The following is a 17,806-nucleotide window of genomic DNA, read 5'->3' as shown; positions in this document are numbered from 1 at the left end:
CATTCCAGACAGGGAGAACAGCCTGGGTGGTGGTGCAGAGGCATGGAGGGCATGGCACATTGCAGAGACAGCAAACAGCTCCTGTGGTTAGAGGATAGAGTAGTTCAAAAAGAGGCATCTGCAAAAGACTTTGTTGAGAAGGACCTTGCGGGTCTTTTGAAAGAGTTTGGTCTTTATTTCATGAGCAATTGAGGGTCTTTGAAGATCACGGCAAATCTACTTGTGTAATTTTTTTTTTTTTTTTTGAGACAGAGTCTTACCCTGTTGCCCAGGCTGGAGTGCAGTGGCGCAATCTCGGCTCACTGCAACCTCTGCCTCTCGGGTTCAAGCAATTCTCCTGCATCAGCCTCCCGAGTAGCTGGGACTACAGGTGCCCACCACCACACCCAGCTAATTTTTTTTGTATTTTTAGCAGAGACAGGGTTTCACTGTGTCGGCCAGGATGGTCTCCATCTCCTGACCTCATGATCCGACAGCCCCTGCCTCCCAAAGTGCTGGGATTACAGGTGCCTGTAGTCCAGCTACTTGGGAGGCTGAGGCAGGAGAATGGCGTGAACCTGGGAGGCGGAGCTTGCAGTGATCTGAGATCACACCACTGCACTCCAGCCTGGGCGACAGAGCAAGACTCCATCTCAAAAAAAAAAAAAAAAAAAAATGTGTTGCATGAATGACTTGAAATCTGCTTGTACATGAGGACCTGCCCTAGCTTGCTCCTCTTAGAAGCCCAAGCCTCCATGTGAGCAAGACCCAGCAAGTTAGTTGAGAAATGTAGGGCCTAGTTACCCCTGTTGCACAACTGACATCCAGCAAACCCCCAGAAGCAAAGCCGTCTAGCTCACTGCAGATGCATCAATTAGCCCAGTCAAACGTACGGAAGAATCAACCAGCTGAGCCCAGCCTAAGTCACCAACTTGCAGAGTCAGCTAAATCAGTTGATGCAGAATCAGTTGTTGGTTTGGCTACTAAGTTTTGGGGTGATGTGTTATATAACAAAAGCTAATGAATATACCTCCATACCTCAAACAAAATCCAGAACCTTTACCATGACCTGCAAAGCTCTACATAATCTCTGAGAATGGAAACCATCTAGACACCCACAGCTTCCTGTCTACATTAATGTGACTTTACTTTCCACCTCTTAATTGACACAGCTTTACTAATCCAGGAAACTCTAGCCTAAGAAGGTAAAAATTTCCACTTTATTGTTCATTCTACAAACTTCCTGAGAAACCCATCAACTCATTAATAGAAAGCATCAGTTTACACCTGAAAAACCCTTTGAACCCTTTTTTACTTGAAAATTCTCACCTTGCAGTATCCACCAAACCTAAACTATTACATCATGATTCTTATCTAGTCCTAACTAAGCTCCCTCATTGAAAGATTTGCCTTAAGTAAAGAGCTGTTTAAAGTTTCCAAGTAGGAGAATGAAATCATTATGATGATTTAGAAAGAAAATTCTTGTTCATGGCATGAAATATAGATTAGAGAGTCAAGACTGGAAGGAAGGAGCCCAACTCTCAAGCCAGTGCAATAGTTGAGGCAGGAGAAATGGAAATACAAAATTGGTCTCTTACAAAAAGGTCAGAACTGTCTGGAGTGCAATGAGTGGCATGTAACTACTGCTTTTAATCCAAACAGCATTTTCTTTTTGTGATTAGGGAGACATTAAAATTCTTTGTTATATAATGAGAATAAAAATTGGATTTTTGAAAACAAAACAAAAAAAAAGAAAGATTTGCCTTAAACAAGACTTCAAAAATCTCATGAATATCCCAATTTTGCCCTTCCCCATCTGAGATACAACTAAAACTCTATTGAGGTGGCATCCTTTCTTATGTGGGTAAGGATAAACTCAGCTTTGTCTTATCAACAGGTGGTTTTGGTGATCTTTTTAGGAAGCCACATTCATCTTCATTTCCTGCTACTCACCTCCACCCTGTGTTATTGCTTTCCAGCCATAGCAGCCTCCTTGCTCTTCCCTGAACATGGCAAGCATTTATTGTCTTCAAGAGTTTATGCTTACTGTTTTCACTGTCTGGGATCCACGATCTTTTGTATTTGCCTTTTTCACCACTTCCTCTGCTGGGGTCTGAGTTCGAGTACCACCCCCACCTCCAGAGTCCTTTCCTAAGGAATCTCTTATTTCTAAAGCATCAGCATCTTTCACTCTCTATCTTCTGGCTTTATTTTTACTTTTCTTCATAGCACTGAGCTCAACTGAAATTACTATATGCACACACATACACACACACACACATTTGTTTGTCTATTTTTTGTCTTCCTTCCTTACTGGAAGGTATGCTCCAAGAGGAGGAGAACACTGTCTGCGTTTGGCACCACTATAAGCTCTGTGCTTAGAAGACACAGGTTTGATAAATACTTGCTGAGAGAACATTGGTAAGTGAGTATGAGATGCTGTTGGTGTTTTGTTAGTATTGTTGTTGCTATTTTCATCATTCTATTCTGTGCTATGCTTTTTCTTTCTAGAACCAAACTTTCACTGGTCTTCCGTTTCACAAATCCTTCTGAGATTCTCTTTTCAGAAATAAACAGTTTTATACCTGCAGCCTCTTCACTGAATCTCTGCCTCATCTACCTCTGTAGGCGAGCCTTGGCTGTGTCCTGAAGGCACCACTTTCCCAGCAGCCCCATGAATGGAGACTGCTAGTGCTCCTGTACCCTCATTTCACATGTGGGGAACGAACGGTGCTGGGCATTTTCTCAACCCCCTTCCGCTTCTGGATTATTACCCTTCAACCTCACATGAAACTCCTGCTCCTCTGGCCTCACACAGCCCCTTATCCCTCCTCACTGCTGATCCTCAACTTATCTGCCCATCATTCCCCTCCCTCACTAAAGACTCAGCTTCCTGGTTCTCCTTCTTCCTCTCCTTTCCTCTCCCCAAGCCCTGCTGGTATCAAGGTGACCTCACTATCCATGTGGGCACCCACCCATCAGACACTCTGGTTATATCTCTGATGTCTTCTTTGCCCATGATATTTACCTCTTCTTCTCTTCATTCATTCATTTGCATGATGACTCTCTGGGCTCTGCATAACCTAAAGCCCTTTCACTGAGGAAATATTCAACCTAAGCATGGTACTTTGTTTTATTTTTTAAATGCATTTATATTCTAAGTTGACATATAATAATTATACATATTTGTGGGGTACATAGTGATGTTTCAATACATAAAATGTATAGTGATCAGATCAGGGCCATTGGCATATCCATCATTTCAAACATTTATCTTTCTTTGGGCAGGCATTGTTCTTTCTGAATACAATCTCTTATCTTTCCAAGACTCTCAGTTTGTTTCTTTCACCACATCTGACCTTCAGCATCAAAGAGGCCCCAAGTCCCACCACTTCTTGACTAGCTCCTCCTCATCCCTCTCTCCTGGTTCTATTTCTGTCTCCATCAACTTGGACCTTAAAATTTATGACTTTTACACCCCTCTTACCAATGGTCTCAACTCATTAAACCCACTGTGCCTCTGCCACATACGCCAGCCATGTTCCAACCTCCCTTCAACCCTGATGTTTGGATTCTTCATGCTCACATCCTGGCTCTTAAAACCTGGGGGAGAAAATCTCACCACCTCACAGACTGGTGCCACTACAAAGCCAAGGTCTTCAGCCTCACCCAGAGCTTCAGTGCTTTCAGAAACTACTGTTTCCTGAGTACTCTGTCTCCCACTCTCTAGAACATCTATTTCAAATTTCTCCACACTTCTCAAGTCTCCTACTCCACCACCTCCCACTCACTGTAGGCAGATAACCTCATCTCCTACTGCACAGGAAAAAAAAATAGAAAGCTTACACAGGAACTCTTGCAAATTTCTGATACCAGAACCGCCAAGTTAACGCATCTGTATCCATCCTCCCTCCCTCCTGTGACAGTGAAGGGGGACCCTTCCCTTACCTGTGCTCTGGATTTTCTCCTCTCCTATAACTTTTAACTCTCTCTCTCTCTTATTGATTCTGCAGTATCTGGGTTAAATCTTTAAAGTCTCCCTGATGACAGACAAAATTCCCCCTTTAACTCTCCAAACTCCCATGAGCTGTAACCTAGCTTCCCTATGCAGCAGAGTTCTTGAATAAGGTGCTTACCATCATATCCTCATTCCCTCAACCCTCTCTCCTCCCTGGACCCACTGTGCCCAACATCTGTGCCCATGTACCTGCAAAGGCTCATCTCACCATGGGGACCAACAGCCTCGTTCACAAGTGTTAAACTCCAAGATGCTCCTTTCTGCTTCTGTCCTTGACCTTTCCAGTGTTGACAGTGATGCCTTTGAAATCCTCCTATCCTTGGCTTCCATAGCAATACGCACTCCTAGAGTTTGTCACCCTCTTTCACCCCTCCACTTCATTCTTCTTCACAAGGGCCAGCCCTCACGTGTTGAGGTTCCTTGGGATGCTGCCTGGCTGTTCTTCATTGCGGACTTGATGTTTTCCTCTATCCTGTTGTGCACATTCTTATGGCTTCAATACTTTGTCTAAGCTGTTGATTTCAAAGTTGGCATTTCATCCCAGCTCTCTCCTGAGTTTCAGACTGCCTTTTCAAAAGCCTACTGGGCATCTCTATCCAGTGGTCACCCAGGCACATCAACTCATTCGAAACTGGTGACTCTCCAGGTATTTCTATCTCACCCACCCCAAGATGCTCAAGCAGAACACCTGGCATCTCCTTGGGTCATCTTTTCCCCATCTTTATACCTATTCTCCATCTAATCCCATCTACCCATTACATGTTTTTTAAATCCATCCACCTCTCTTCAACCCCACTGCTCATTCCCTACGTCATTAACATCTCTCTTGTAGACTCCTGACCTCCCTCCAATTCTTGCTATGGTCTGAGGAATTTTTCTAAAGTGCAAATCTGGCCATGTCAGTCCCCTGTGTAAGGCTCTTTCATGGTTTCTTGTTGCTTTTAGGATAAGTTCAAGTCCTTATCAAGGATCTTAAGACCTACCTTGCCTGGCCTCAGGTTACCCTCCCCAACCTAACTCATACGACTCCCAAACTCATATTCCAAGTTCTGACCATACAGCACTGTTTTCAAATCCTTGAACAAGCCAAGGTTGACTTGCCTCTGGAGCTTTTTCCTGCCATTCTTCTTCCTGGAACACTTTCTCAGAATCCTGTTTCTCCACTAATTCCTATTTGTCTTTCTGATGCTACTCCACAGGTCCCCTCCTCCAGGAAGCCCTCCGTGTTCTCCCAGGCTAGATGAGAGCCCCTCCTCTGTATCCTATATTTCTTGGGCACACAATAATTCTGTACATTTGAAGCTCGTTCTACTCTTTCTACTTTCTCTGTCCCAGCACTTAGTACAGGTGATCGTAGCAGCCTCTTTATGGGTCAGAGCCGCCTACAGGACCAGAAGCTTCATGAAGCCAGCACCCCAACTTCCAACACCAGCGTCTGCAATGCACAACAGAGATCCCAGGTAAACACTTAGCATAGCATATAAATTAAATTACAAGGGGTCAATGATAATGAGTAAATTAGACATCATAAACTTATTCTACTGTGTTCCTTGAGCTCTGCTCACCACAACCAAGAAGGGCTGGAAACTGACAGGTTTACTCAAACTATACTTTGGTTTTCACAGCACTGAAAGTCTAGAGTGGTTTGACCAATTGATTTATTAAATGGACAAAACGTTGGAGTCATTTTAGACACCCTAAAAATTTGGTGTAATTTTTTTCTCATTTCATATGCATTCTGTGCATAAAGTAAGAATTTGCCAAATACAGGGAAACAAGAGCAAAATAAAATCACCCCACAGTGTCACCATAAAACACTACTGTCATTACATTTTAATGTGCATTCTCCCAGTATTGTTTTCTGTTCACTACTATTCACCTTTTTTTCTTTGGCAAAAATAGGACCTATGGCACACACTATTTTGTAGCCTTTTTTTTTTAACTGGCTACAAAACTGGCTACAATGTGAGAATGAACATTTTTCAAAGTCAATATAGATTATTCTCTTGGTGCATGGATTTAGTGAATGCCCTGTGTTTTTTTGTTTTCATTTGTTTGTTTGTTTGTTTTTTTTTTTTGTATTTTTAGTAGAGACAGGGTTTCACCGTGTTAGCCAGGATGGTCTCGATCTCCTGACCTCATGATCCGCCCGCCTGTGTTTTATCACGTGGATGTGTCTACTTCATTAAATTCTCAGCCAAAGGAGATAGAACCTTTGAGTTTCCTTGCCCACTAACTCCCCGCCACTCTTTTTTTTTTTTTTTTTTTTTTTTTTTTTTGGTGGACAAACCTCTTTATAACTTCAGCTTTGCAAACTTCCATTTTGGTTTCCTTAGACCAAACAGTGGACATTATTAAGGGTTTTGATACATATCCAGAAATTCTGAATCAATTAACTCTCACCAGGAGGTATGGGTGGGTTTATATCATTAAAACTATAAGCATATATTTGTGACATAGCAAGCCACTTATTATTATTAAAATTATTATTAAAATTTGTGTCTTTTATTATAGGGAGGTAGAACTTCTTAAAATGTATTTATTGGGCACACAATCACTCTGTACATTTGACTGTTACACTCTCCCCAACCTAGTTTTCACACTTAGAGGCATCTGAATTAGCAACACCCAAACCAACCTCCATCTGAGGAAGGCTCACATGTGTAGGTTTTTGATGCATTTCTTCATACAACATGGAAATGTCAACAGGGTGGCCCAGGGGTCCTTCAGGAATGAAACTCATTCAGCAGAACTTTAGGGAGGTCTACCAGGTCCCAGGCCTCATTTCAGGTACCGGGGCCATGGCAGTGAACAGAGAGCCAAGGTCCCTGTCCCCCAGATGCCTACATTCCAGTAGGAAACATAATTTAAAAGTCAACAAATAGGATGATTTCAGCAGTAATAAGGAAATGAAGAAACAAAATGTGGTATAGGAGAGAGTAGTTATGGGTAAGTGTGGAGCACTCAGGTGAGGTCTTTCTGAGAAGGGGACCTTTGGGCTAAGCCTCGAATGTCAAGAGGTATCAGATCTGGGAAAAGTATGTTGCCGGAAAAAGAGAATGAAAATTGCACAAATTTGGCACATTTAAGCGTCAGAAAGGAGGCCAGGGTGTCTTAAAAATAGAGAAGGTGGCGAAGGGAAAATTGTAGAAAATTAGGTCTGAGATGTAGGAAGGGACCCGAAAAATTAGGACTTTGGGGGCCATCAAGAAGAATTTTGAATATATAATATATATGAAGCACTTCCAAATTTCTAATTTCATGCTCTTCTCAAAATCCTGGGAGCGGAGTATTGAGTGTGGCCACTTTATGTAGTTCCTGGCACAGATTAGGCTCTCAGTCAATATTTGTCAAGAGAAAGAATGAAAGAATAAAAAGATAAAAAAGAGTAAACTGAAACACAAGCCCAGAGCTCTCTCCTCTCTGAAACCCCACTGCTGGCTCTGAAGTTGACAGAGTAGTCGCCCAACTATTGAAAGGCGTCTTCAGGCTCACTGAAATTGCAAAAGTTTCTTCATTCAAATTGCTATCCTGACAGCAATAATTCTGAGAGAAAGAGAAGTCACAGAAAACACAAGATTTGATAGACTCTGAGTTAAATACAGCATAGCACCCCAAAGCATTCATTTGGTTAACGGTGGGTGGAACTATTTGAGCAAAATATTTTGTGCCTACAAGCAACTGCAGGTGCAGGCAGGGAAGCCTGCATGAATCTTTCACCAAATTTGGTCCCGAAAGTTCCCCAGAAGCTGGCACTGGTTCCCTTCCCTTGTAGTTCTTTTAGTCCCTGCTTTGATGGCGGAAACATTGTGACAGCTGTGAATCTTTTTTGGCAAATGTTTCCACTCAGGCCGATTTCCTGTTTTCTTTTCTCCTCAACAGATACTAGGAAACTTAGCAGACCTGTCTCTGAGTTTAGTATTTCAAAGATTTAATAGATGAACTCTGGTTTATAGAACAGAGACCAGAACTTCAAAAACCTCTATTGATTGTACCATTCATTCATTCATCCTATTTTTTAGCATAATACACTGTGTTAGAGAAGATGAATACAATCTTTGCTTTCACAGAACTTACAGCTAATGTATAGGCAGTAATTAAGCTACACGTGTGATAAAGGCTGTGAATAAAAAATTCAGGATGCTGAGGAAAAATGTAATGGGAGAAGTTAACTTCAGTGTAAAGATCAGAGAAGGCTTCCCTGGGGAAACAGATTTTGAACTGATTTTAAACAATAAATAGAAATTAACTATGGGTACCAGATTAGGATACTAGGAGATGGAGGGCATCCAAACAAAGGGACCTGTGGATCCTGGAGTGAGGAGGACATGCTGAGCTGGAGAAGTGAAAGAAGACCAGAGAGGCTGGAGCTTAGGAAACTAAGGAGAAGGCATAGGAGATAAAGGTCAAGAAAAGGCAGATCATCAGCCTACTGTAGGTCATGTTAGGGAATTAAAAGCTTCATCCAAGGTGCAATGGAATATCGGTTAGCTATTGCTGTATAACAAATCCCCCCCACATCTCAATGGCTTAAAGCAGCAATCAGTTATAAATCACATGTTTATGGATCAGCTAGGAATGACTGAACTAAGTTGTGCTCCCTTGGTCTTGGCTGTGCTCAGTTGAGTTTATCTGTGCTCACTTGGTCTTGGCTGTGCTCAGTTGAGTTTATCTGTGCTCAGTTGATTTTGGCTGTGCTTGGTTCATCTTGGCTGTGCTCTGTCCTGTGCCTGCAGGTCAGCAGCAGCTCTGCTCTAGGCTGGGTTTGGCTGCAGCATGTTGGCTGGGGAAGCTCTGGTTGGCTGGTCTAATCATCTTAGGACCAATGTACCCAAGCAAGTCCACTTTATGAAGACAACAGAGGCACGAATGCCAGGCAGAAGCATGCCAGGCTGCTGTCACTTCCATCTCATTTTATTGGCCAAAGCAAGTCACATGGTCAAGCTTAGCGTCAAGAGGCAGGAAAATAGACTGTCCCTTTAGTAAGAAGACCCGAGAAGTCACTTGGCAAAGGGTAAGAGTACAGAGAGAGAGAGAGATGAAGAATTGGGGCCATTAATATGGTATGTATTATACCATACATGAGAAGTCAATGCAAATTTTTAGGCTGGTGATTGACATGTCATCCAAGGAAATTCTCTGCAGCACCAAACATCTCTTAGTGGGGCCTGAATATGGCTTTGTGATATATCCTACCCTTACCTATCATCCTAAGGTCTGTCCCAGATTCATAGAGTCACAGAATCTTCTTAATTCCTCCATTTTATGCTTTTAAAACCATCCTCTGTCCTCCGTTACTGGTACTAAATGGTACTTTAGTTTCTATTCCTATCATCTCTTCCCCAGACTATCAAAAGCATCCCAATTAATATCCCTTCAGTATCTCCTCCTCCAACCCACTTCCACATTACCCCCAGAGTGGCTTTTGATCCTATCTCTCCCGTGAGATAGGGTTCCCCCTTCTTGGCTTGACATGCAGGCTCTTCTTAGAACAGCACCATGTTTCCTCTCCACGAGCTCTGTCTCACGTGCCCTGTGATCCACACCTAACTGAGCCACTCATCTTTCAGCTGTCTTCACTTGGGCATGTTTCCGTGCCCCTGCACACTTTTATTTCCTCCTGCTTTTCTATCTAGAATTTCTCTACCTCTAATTGTCTATCTGGAAAAGTGCTCATCCTTCAAGATCCAACTCAATGGTTACCTTTTGTTTATTATTCCTGCCCATCTCCCAGGGAAGAAGTATTAGCCGCCCTTGTTTAGCACTAGCCATTGTGTATGCAATCACTTGTATCCAATCCTGTCTCCTCTTACATGGTTGGGGATATACACACACTTGGCTGTGTAAGAGATAAATCATGTATAGGGAGAAATTGAACAATGAGAACACTTGGACACAGGAAAGGGAACATCACACACAGGGGCCTGTTGTGGGGTGGGGGGAGGGGGGAGGGACAGCGTTAGGAGATACACCTAATGTAAATGATGAGTTAATGGGTGCAGCACACCAACATGGCACATGTATACATACGTAACAAACCTGCACATTGTGCACAAGTACCCTAAAACTTGAAGTATAATAAATATATATATATATAAAGAAAGTTTTAACATGTAATTTTATTTCTACTTATTCTTACAAGTATGCTTTAAAATTTGTATATCTTGTATATGGTTTATAGTATATTAGTGAAGAAGTACAGGAATATAATTTTTGAATAATAAATAGAAATACTTATTGAGGATACAAGCTCAAAAAATGTGTATAGACTGGTATTTGGAAACCACTCTTTTACACTGTTCTCCTCGGTCGACAGGATATTTCATCTTCACCAAACCTGTGGCTGAAATTCTCCCAAAAGCAGTGGCAGGGGAATTCCCACAAGGAAATGCCCCAAACCATCTCAAGATAGCTCTGGTTGGGATTCCAAAGAAAAGAGCACTAAATGCCAGGGTGATTCGCCCAAAGCATTTATTAGGGGAATTTACAGAGTGGGCTGCTGGGTCCTCATGATGGACAGCAAGAGAAAGATGTTCTATCTAGGTGTGTCTGCAGTTAGGAATCGAGGTATGGAGTTTAGATGAAGGTTTGAGGCATTTGGCTCAGGCCAGGGCCAGTTTCCTTCAGTGTTTTGGGCAACAATCTAGACATCTTTAACAGTGCCTGGGAATGTTCAAGACCTGAGATGGGATACGAACAGGAAGCTGGCCAGCTCACAAAGTGGTCAAGGCACTCTGTGTCTCTCCATTAGGACACAGGAAGTGGAGGGAACCGGGGAACCCTACATGGGACCTCAATATCAAAACCAAACTTGAACTCATTAAGTTTTAAATGGAAGCCCATAGCTTTAAAGTACAAGGAGATTTTTATTACAATGGGGAGCAAAGCTGTCAGCCAAATAGGCCTTCCTCCTCCCCGCTGAACCTCCTGCTACATACACAGAGGAAAGATTTCATAAAATATTGTAGCTTTCCTGGACTCCTGATAATAAACACTGGTTCTGGATGGGTCATAAATACATCTCTGCCAACTGTTGTGTGTGAATCAAAGGTTTGTATTCCCTAGAACCAACATAAATCATGCCTGGAGAGGAATCCCAAGGAACGATTGACATATGTGCCTCTTGTCCTCATGATCTATCTTAGAGCATTTGTTTACATAGAGAAAGCCCATAGTCTCTACCTCTCTGGTATAAACTAAGTGCGGTTGGGAGGAAGAACCTGGATTTAAGCAATCGGCCATGCAAATAATCCTAATTTAAAAGACTTTCTTCTCATTTCCAGGACAGTAGGTTGACATCCTCTTTTATGATTGCCAGAAACAGAAGTGCTCACTTAAGTGACCTTGTCACTAGCACACAATGACTCTTACTACATTTAATAGCAAGAGCTGACTGCCCCAGAAACATAGATTGTTTCTAACAACAACAGTAATGGTTAAGCTTTTCTAAATATACACAGTGTCCTGGGCTCTCTCTTACTTGCATTATCACGCTTACTCTGTATAATATCCCTGGCACAGATGCTTTCATTATCCCCACTTTGTAGATCAGAAAACTCAGAGCTTGGATGGCTTGTTCCAGGCTATACAACTAGTCAGTGGCTGAGCAAGAATTAACACCCAAGTGTGTCTCAACCTGCTGTGAACATTTTTAACCATCTTGCTACACTAGCTCCAAAAATAAATCAATTAATCCACATGAAGGGGCTGATGAAGGATTTTCAGAATTTTTCCCAGCTCTAAAATTCTAAAATAATACGAAAAATGTGAAATGTTATGCAATGTATTCTGAAGTCAAAGAACAATGCCTTTGCGTAGCAGTCACAGTTTGCGGAGCTTCATGCCTCAGCATCCCATCTAGTGAGCCCAATACCCAAGGTTCCCCATATAGATCACATACCCCCAAGACAAACACTGCTGTGTCCCCGCCATCAGACCGCTGGAAACCCTTTCAGAAAATAGAGTAATAACATTGGTTACACTGACGATCCAGGGCACATGTGACTTCCTGCTGTTTTCTCCTTGCCAGATGTGGAAACGAATGTCTTAATGTGGGGAAATGTTGGTAATTGCCAAAGATGACTATTGTAGCTTTTTTCAGAAATAAGGACTCATTTTTAGAAAAGAAAAAAATAAAAAAGATTGCATAATGGCTCAGTGGAAATTCACAGGCAGGCAGGCAATACACACACACTGGATGCTTCTCTCTGCTGTAGAAAAGAATGAATTTCAGATTAAAGACTAGTTTGATTATGTTCCCAGATGGCAGGCCATCTTTATGGAGTTTAAATTTTTTAACAAATTGTGTATCGAATAAACATTTCTAGAGAGTCTTTCATGAAAAATAGCAAAGCTAAGAAGTCTTGATGGAGTATTTAATGTAAAGGGAGTGGCATGAGAAGGTTATTCGTTAGTAGCGGGGAAATGGAAAAATAAGAACTGATAAAGCTCATGGGCATGGGAGTAGTTCCCCTCAACTTGCAGGATTCTGCATGAATCTGGGCCGCCTCCTTTCTCTCTGATCCCCCTCTTCTTGGCTGCCTCCTGCTCTTGCTTCTCTCTCTTCCACCATATGACTCACCCAGGGGCTTCCCGAAATCGATTTGCTGCTCTCGCCGCTCTCTGCTCTCCTTTGCAGGGATCCATGTCACTGCCCTGTTCCAGTTTGAATTGCCATATGAAATATGGCACATATGATTTATGGCATGTATAGTTTGCTAGGGCTGCCATAACAAAATATGACAAATTAAGTGACTGAAAGAACAGACATTTATTTTCTCACGGTCCTGGAGGTTGGAAGTTCAAACACAAGGTATCAGTATGTTTGGTTTTTTTGAAGGTCTCTTCTTTGGCTTGCAGGTGGCAGTCCTTCGCCTGTGTCTTCACATGGCCTTTTCTCTATGCACGCATGGCCCTGGTGCCTCTTCTTCTTCTCATCAGGACACGAGTCCTATTAGATTGGGGCCCCAGTCTATGCTAATTACTTCTTTAAAGACCTAGGTGGTGGAGGAAATGGAGAAGTGGTGGACAAGGCATCTGAGTTCTGGAGCTTTATTGTCCCCCATACTGGCTATAATAATAATGGTTAATAATAATACATTGTACACTTGAAAAGGGCTAAGATGGTAGATATTAAATGTTCTCAGTGCACAAAATAATAACTATGTGAAGTGATGAATATGTTAATTAGGTTGATCTAATCATTTCATGCTATATACACATACAAAATATCACAGTACATGCAGTAAATATATACTACTTTTATTTGTCAACTACTCCTTAATGAAGCCTGGGTCAGGGGGAACTTATCTCCAAATAGATTATGTTCTGAGATACTGAGGGTTGGGGCTTCACCATATGGATTTTGAGGGAATACAATTCAGCTGGAACATGGCACTGTCCTGCTTACCTGGAACTTCTCTTTTAAGCTCTGGCCTCATAGTTTCTGTCACTGAAAATGTTCACATCACCTTATTTAACAAATTCATTCAGTTATTTAACAAATGATATTTTGAGGCATCTTTTTGTGGCTGCCATCATTTTAGATGTTGGGAATGCAGTGGTGAAGGAAGCAGATGGAAACCCCTGCCTTCATGAAATTGAATTCTAACAGTAAGAGGCAGACAAAATAATAGGTTTAAATTAAATGCATAATTTGTTAGATGGTAAAACATGCTTAGCAGGGAAGGAGGATAGGGAGGGCTGAGGCAAGAGTGGCAACCGTAGAAATGATCATCAGTGAAGGTCTTGCAGAGAAGGTGAACTGATGGTGGCATCTGAATTAAGACTGAAGAAGGTGAGAGAACAAGATTTAGAATTGGGGTTTGAGATTCTTCCAAGAAAGGCAGGAGGGGATTTTTTTTTAAGTGGGCAGTAGCATGCTTGATAGAATGCTTAGCTGAAAACTTAATCTGGAGATGTGTGTTCTCAAGTACAAGTTTTTACAGCCTCAAGTTCAGCATGCCAAACCCTAAACTTGTCACCTGCAGAAACAGCCCAGTTTCTTTCATTCAATGACTCTTTGTGTGCCCAGCACCAAGTACCAGGCCGGGCCCAGGCCAGGTACTCACTGTGTGCCTATTGGATGAACAAAAGAGCCTCTGGGGTCTGGGAAAACAAGGATAAATAAGAAAGAGCTCCTCCCTAAAGAAGCAAACACCTTCAGTGCAAAGACAGTGTCTTAGACTGGATTCCCCTAGATGCAGTCACTGAGTAACCAAGGGTTTGGGTGCAAGTCATTTATTTGGGAAGTGAAGTGAAAATACTGGTAGGGGTGTGAGGGGGTGAGATAGGAAAGGTAGGCAGCCAGTTAAAAACGGCATTATCAATTCAGCTAGTGCTGTGGCTAACTGGACCTTTATTAACCTGGGGAAACTCCAGGGGCCATGGAGTCACAGCTCAGAATTACCCAACCCAAGGGTAGGGGAGTGGAGGCCTTGGCTGAGGCCTAATCCTGGAGGGCATTGGCTTCCTGAGCTCCAGTAGCAATAGAAAGTCCTCAGACAGCTGGAAGATGTGCACTGAGAGGATAATTGGAGAGTGGGACGTGGGGGTGACACCAATGGTCTTGCACCCAAACCCTTATCTATGGGACTGAATCTGGGGGAATCCAGTCTCAGACCCACAAATGTGCGAAAAAGCAAATACAATGTAATGTGACAAGTTGCTGGCAGGGCTCATCTGCTATGGACCATATTGAGTTAGCCTTGGGACCTAACATGTAACTTGGCTCAGCCTATATATAAACAAACATTTGTTAAATAAATGGACAAAATGCTATAGGAAATACAAAGGAGAGAACACTATTTCCCCAACACTTTTGCCACAGACACTGGCTAGTGCTTTCCCTTTCCCTTCTTTTCCCATGCAGACCACACCGCCCGGCCTCCTCTGCAGATAAGTGGGGCCACGGGACTGAGTCCTGGTCAATGGGATGTGTTCAGAAGGGATGTCCCCACTTCCAGACCAGGCCCACTAAACCCTCCCCAGCACAATCCTCATGACTTCTCATCTTCTGGCTGAATGGAGCAATCTCTGAGGCCTAGAGGGGGACTCAGCCAGGAGATAGAAGGGCACCCGATCCCCAAGCTTGCTACTTGGAGGAGAACATTGTCATCAGGAACACTTGTGTTGAGTGCTTGTTGAAAAAGAAATCAATCTATTTGGTTAGACCACTGAGCTTTAGGAACTGTTTGTTATAGCAGCTAGCCTACCCTCATCCTGTGGGTGCCCTGTATATATGTGTGAATGAATGCTGATGAGAACAGATTGTCCATTTCACTCTACTCAAAGTTGGCAGTGCTAGTAGAAATGCCTGAAGTTGGTGCATCCCCGGCAATAGCAGAAGGGAGAGGTGAAATTACATGAATAACCAACTTCATTTCATTCCTAGGGTTGCCCAAGGCCAGCCCTGCTATCAGCCCTATAAGCAGAGCCTGTCTTATTTAAATTCCTCCTGCAGAAGTGTGTGCCCGTTTCCTTTTAACCTATTCCCAATATAAATGGAAAAAATTTTGGCCTCCTGCCTGCATAAAATTACCTCTCATGCACCTGACGGTTATTATTAAGTTACCTCCTTCACCTTTTCTCCCAAGTTCTCCTTTTATTTAATAAGTCAATATGGAAACTAGCTTTGCAATTTCAGCCCCTTGGAAAATTAAGCAGCTTTGTAAAGAAGCAGCATTGTAGGAAAACCAGCAGCTGAGTCTGAGCCAATATGAAGTATGTGGTTCCTTCCAGAACCAGCTAGCTGATCTTCCTTGCCTCCCTCTGGAAGAAGGGAGGCTGAGGCAGGCAACAGCCCAGAGATGTCTTTTTTTTTTTTTTTAGACAGAGTCTTGCTCTGTCACCCAGGCTGGAGTGCAGTGGGCGATCTTGGCTCACTGCAAACTCCGCTTCCCGGGTTCACGCCATTCTCCTGCCTCAGCCTCCCAAGTAGCTGGGATTACAGGTGCCCGCCACCACACCTGGCTAATTTTTTGTATTTTTTTAGTAGAGACAGGGTTTCACCATGTTAGCCAGGATGGTTTTGATCTCCTGACCTCGTGATCTGCGCGCCTCGGCCTCCCAAAATGCTGAGATTACAGGCGTGAGCCACCATGCCCGGCCTAGCCCAGAGATTTCTAAGAGGAAGAATAGAGCCTAGAGAGGGAAGTATTGGGCACTGACTTTGGGCACCACTGCACTTTATACTCTTCATCTTACTTGATTCTGGCAACTACTCTATAAGTAGGTATTATAATTGTCATTTAATAGATAGGAAAACTAAGAAACAAACAGATGAGGTCGCCTACAAAAAGGCACACAGCTAATATGTTATGGGAGTCACAATGGGAACCCAGTGCTCCTTATTTCCGCTATGACATTGTCTTGCTGCCTTGAGCTAGTTGCATACTGTTATGGGTTGAGTCGTGTCCCCACAAAAGATACTAAAGTCCTAACTGTGATTACCTGTAAATATGAGTGCTCTGGAAATAGAGTATTACAGATGATCAAGATGAGGTCATTAAGGTAGGCCTTAGTCCAAGGTAACTGGTGTCCTTATAAAAAGTAATTTGAGCCAGGTACAGTGGTTCAGGCCTATAATCCTAGCACTCTGGGAGGCCAAGGCAGGAGGACTGCTTGAGCCCAGGAGTATGAGACCAGCCTGGGCCAACATAGGGAGACCCTGTGTATACCAAAAATAAAAAAAAAATAGCCGGGCATGGTGGCACGTGCCTGTGGTTTCAGCTACTCAGGAGGCTGAAGTGGGAGGATTGCTTGAGCCCTGGGATTTTGAGACTGCAGTGAGCTATGACTGCACCACTGCATGCCAGCCTAGGTGACAGAGCAAGGCCCTGTCTCAAAGAAGAGAGACAGAGAGAGAGAGAGGAAGGAAGGAAGGAAGGAGAAAAAGAAAGAACGGAAAGAGAAAGAAAGAGGAAAGAAAGAAAAAGAAAAAAGAAAGAAAGGGAAAGAGAGAGGGAAAGAGAGAGAAGGAGGGAGGGAGGGATGCATTTGGACAAAGACACACACAGCTAAAAGACGACGTGAAGACACAGGGAGGAAATGGTCGTCTACAAGCCAAGGAATACCTGCAGCTACCAGAAGCTAGGAGAGAGGCCTGGAGCACACCCTTGCTCACAGCTCCCAGAAGGAATCAACCCTGTTAGCAGCTTGATTTTGAATTGCTAACCTCCTGAACAATAAATCAATACATTTTTGTTGTTAAATCCACCCAGGTTGTGGCGCTTTGTTATGACAGATACAGGAAATGAATGCACTTCCCACAGTGGAGTCTCAGGTTTCTCATCTGTGTAGTGGAAAAAGGAACAATATCTCCTTTGGGAAGTTTTAAGGTCTGTTGAATGAGATGATACTGCACCACTTCCAGAAGAGCTCAATAAATAAAAGACGTTATTAGTAACCTTATTCTGCAGGAAAAACTCCCCCTCGGACATTGCAGAAAAAGCCACCACTGGTTTTGTTTTCTTCTATCTTCGGGAGAACGTTTTCTTACTCTCTGGGGCTGCCTAGTTTTCTATGGAATTTTTTTAATAATGTAGGATTAATGAACAAAATGAAGATAACATTATTTATCTGACAGGTTCAGGTGAGAAATAAAACAAAGCATATATGTTAAGGTTTTTAGCAAAATGTCACATTCTGTTCAGCTGTGAAGGAACATGATTATCGGACCCCACATTCTGTGTTTTGCTGATGAAATATTTATGACACTGTGACCCCAGTGTCCGGCCTCAGAGCAGGTCTCACTCCACGAGACACAGTCCAGCCACCAAAAATTATTTTCAATAGAACCCAAATTCTTTC

This window comes from Pongo abelii, chromosome 4 (assembly GCF_028885655.2).
Source record: "Pongo abelii isolate AG06213 chromosome 4, NHGRI_mPonAbe1-v2.0_pri, whole genome shotgun sequence".
In the NCBI taxonomy this organism is placed as follows: domain Eukaryota; kingdom Metazoa; phylum Chordata; class Mammalia; order Primates; family Hominidae; genus Pongo; species Pongo abelii.
Note: the sequence above shows the minus strand (reverse complement) of the source record.